The sequence below is a fragment of the Cryptomeria japonica genome, unplaced genomic scaffold (assembly GCF_030272615.1).
Source record: "Cryptomeria japonica unplaced genomic scaffold, Sugi_1.0 HiC_scaffold_117, whole genome shotgun sequence".
Classification (NCBI taxonomy): Eukaryota; Viridiplantae; Streptophyta; class Pinopsida; order Cupressales; family Cupressaceae; genus Cryptomeria; species Cryptomeria japonica.
In genome coordinates this window covers 348,853-352,500 of record NW_026728939.1, presented here as the reverse complement: position 1 = coordinate 352,500, position 3,648 = coordinate 348,853, and the positions used below count along the sequence as shown (strand labels likewise).

Below are 3,648 nucleotides of genomic sequence, written 5' to 3'. Positions count from 1 at the left end.
TTTTTTTTTGCCTTTTCTGGAAATTAGTGAAGGCAGCGCATCAAAGGTGCGCACCTCGCTGCCCACCTTGGTGTGCTCTGAGGTGCGCACCCGGGAGCGCTACGAAGTGTGCTCCAAGGTGCGGCGTGCACGTTGTCGGAGCCCGGTTTGCCCCGGGTGCGCACCTCGCCTGCACCTTGGCCGGGGTGGGCACCTTGGCTGGGTTTGCCCAGGGTGCGCTCCGAAGCGGGGTTACTGGAGCGCCCCCTCTTTTTTTGTCAGAGCGTTTGGTGGGGTTTCTCGCATTGGCTCTTCCCAGGCCCGGTTGTTGGGTGCGCTCCCACCCTGGCGCGCGCGAAGTTGGAAGTTGGGTTAATTGCCCGGGCGCGCACCTTCGCCAGGGTGGGCACCTTGGTGCGCACACCTTGGCTGGGCTGCGCACCAGGGCGGGCTCAAGATGGCACCAGCATTCCCTTTTTCTCACTATCTTTCAAAACGGAAATTTTAAAATCTCGTTTTTTTTTTGCCTTTTATGGAAATTAGTGAAGGCATCGCATCAAAGGTGCGCACCTCGCTGCCCACCTTGGTGTGCTCCGAGGTGCCCACCACGGTGCGCAACGCCGGTGCGAACCCGGGAGCGCCCCGATGTGTGCTCCAAGGTGCGGCGTGCACGAAGTCGGACCCCGGTTTGCCCCGGGTGCGCACCTCGCGTGCACCTTGGTGCGCACACCTTGGCTGGGTTGCGCGGCCTGGTGGGCACCATGGTGCGCACCAAGGAGCGCTCCGAAGTGTGCTCCAAGGTGCGGCGTGCACGAAGTCGGAGCCCGGTTTGCCCCGGGTACGCACCTCGCGTGCACCTTCGCCGGGGTGGGCACCTCGGCTGGGTTGCGCGCCCTGGTGCGCACCAAGGAGCGCTCCGAAGTGTGCTCCAAGGTGCGGCGTGCACGAAGTCGGAGCCCGGTTTGCCCCGGGTGCGCACCTTCGCCGCGGTGCGCACCATGGCGTGCACGAAGTCGGAGCCCGGTTTGCCCCGGGTGCGCACCTCGCGTGCACCTTCGGCGGGGTTGCGCGCCCTGGTGGGCACCATGGTGCGCACCAAGGAGCGCTCCGAAGTGTGCTCCAAGGTGCGGCGTGCACGAAGTCGGAGCCCGGTTTGCCCCGGGTGCGCACCTCGCGTGCACCTTCGGCGGGGTTGCGCGCCCTGGTGGGCACCATGGTGCGCACCAAGGAGCGCTCCGAAGTGTGCTCCAAGGTGCGGCGTGCACGAAGTCGGAGCCCGGTTTGCCCCGGGTGCGCACCTCGCGTGCACCTTCGCCGCGGTGGGCACCATGGCGTGCACGAAGTCGGAGCCCGGTTTGCCCCGGGTGCGCACCTCGCGTGCACCTTCGCCGGGGTGGGCACCTCGGCTGGGTTGCGCGCCCTGGTGCGCACCAAGGAGCGCTCCGAAGTGTGCTCCAAGGTGCGGCGTGCACGAAGTCGGAGCCCGGTTTGCCCCGGGTGCGCACCTCGCGTGCACCTTCGCCAGGGTGGGCACCTCGGTGCGCACACCTTCTCAATGTTTTCTTGCCTTTTCTGGAAATTGGTGAAGGCAGCGCATCAAAGGTGCGCACCTCGGTGTGCTCCGAGGTGCGAACCCGAGAGCGCTCCGAGGTGCCCACGAAGTCGAAAGTCGGGTTAATTGCATTGTTTTCCCCGGGTGCGCTCCGAGGTGCGCAACATCGGCGCGCACCAAGGAGGGCTCCGAAGTGTGCTCCAAGGTGCGCACGATGGCGTGCACCTCTGGTGCGCACGATTCGGAGCTCGGTTTGACCGGGGTGCGCACACCTTGGCTGGGTTGCGCACCTTTTGTGCGCTCCAAGGTGCGCACGAAGTCGGAGCTCGGTTTGCCCCGGGTGCGCACCTTCGCCAGGGTGCGCACCTTGATGCGCACGCCTTGGCTGGGCTGCGCACCTTGGTGGGCGCCATGGTGCGCACCTTTCGTGCGCTCCAAGGTGCGCACGAAGTCGGAGCTCGGTTTGCCCCGGGTGCGCACCTTGGTGGGCGCCATGGTGCACTCCGAGGTGCCCAAGATTGGTGCGCACCAAGGAGCGCTCCGAAGTGCGCTCCAAGGTGCGCGCGAAGTCGAAAGTTGGGTTAATTGTCCGGTTTGCCTCGGGTGCGCACCTTGCGTGCACCTTCGCCAGGGTGGGCGCCTTGGTGCGCACACCTTGGCTGGGCTGCGCACACCTTGGCACCCGCGTTTCCTTCATTTTAAATTTTTTTTTTTTACAATCTCTCAAGTGGGAAATTCTATAATCTCAACTTTTTTTGCCTTTTCAGGAAACTTTTGAATGGAGCGCATCATTGGTGCGCTCCGAAGTGTGCTCCAAAGCTCTCTCCAGCTGCGTGCACCTGCCCCGGCCGCGCACCCGGCCCCGCCCAGCTTCGCTCACCTGTCCCGGGCGTCTGGTGCGGAACCTTAGAGTAAGAAACATCACCGTGCACCTTGGCCAACGTGCGCGACTCGACCGAGCGCGCACTGGCCGAGGTGCACACCGATTTCACCTGGGTGCGCGCGCAGCACCTCGGGCGCACCGGGGTGCGCGCACAACGCCCGGGTTGCACCGTGGCCTGTGTGCTCGGGGCGCCTCGGGTGCGCGCTCGGTGTCGCCCCCGCGCGCGCGGTAGTGCGGGCAGCGCACCCCGGCCCGGCCCGGCCCCGACGAGAACGCAAACGGGCAAAAGGTTTATTCAAATAGCATTGCGACGCCCGGCGAAAAACTAAAAAAGGGTGCAACACCGGGACTTCCCGGGAGGTCACCCATCCCAGTACTACTCCGGCCCAAGCGCGCTTAACTGCGGAGTTCTGATGGGATCCGGTGCACTAATGCTGGTATGATCGCACCCGTTATGAGCTTGTCGCAGTGTGTACTTAGCAAACCGCGACCCACGTGCGAATCCACCCCGGCCACCCACCCCCGTCGAGGTGCACACCCTCCCTCGCGAAGTGCGCCCCGTTCGCCAAGTGTGAGCCCTGCCCGGGTGCGCGCACCTTGCTAGGGCGTCGGGTGTGCACCCGGCCCGGCCTACGTGCGTGCACCTGGAGGGGGCGTCGTGTGCGTGCAGTGTCCCGTCTGCAACGCGGTGCCCACACACCACCTCGGGCGCAACGACCTGCGCTCACATGTGGGCCGAGTGCACCTTGGTGCATGTTCGGGGCGCCTCGGGTGCACGCTCGATCTTGCCCCGGTGCACCAAGGCGCTCGGTTTGCCCCGGGTGCGCACTTGGTGCAAGGTGGGCACCCAAAATAGGGATCAAGCACCAAAACACAAGTTTCGGGATGCAAAATGGGACCCAAGGACCACAAATGCGTTCCAAGACCCATGATGGGTCCACGAGAACAAAAATGTGTTCCGAGACTTAATAAACAAATATTGGGTTTTAGGAGAAGAAACATGCTCTGATGCCCAAAACGAGAATCGACCCCGAAAAGGCCACAGGCCAAAAGTGGGATGCGAGACAAAAAAAAATGGGACCCGAGGACCAAAATTGGGTTCCCAGGTCGAAGACAGGGCAACCGGACAAGAAACGACCTCTAAGGCTCGAAATGAGTCCCGACGACTAAAACTTGACAAGAAGCACCCATCAGGCACCCAACTCGACACCCATGGGATGCCGACCCACCCGGG

The 3,648-nt window shown here is 63.7% G+C and overlaps 1 non-coding gene across 1 annotated transcript; it reads right to left on the bottom strand.

The window, feature by feature from the left end:
• Positions 1-2,746: 2,746 nt before the first annotated feature.
• On the bottom strand, positions 2,747-2,865 carry LOC131865721 (5S ribosomal RNA). Its single transcript, XR_009364403.1, has one exon. It is a non-coding gene; the product is annotated as a 5S ribosomal RNA (ribosomal RNA).
• Positions 2,866-3,648: the final 783 nt, after the last annotated feature.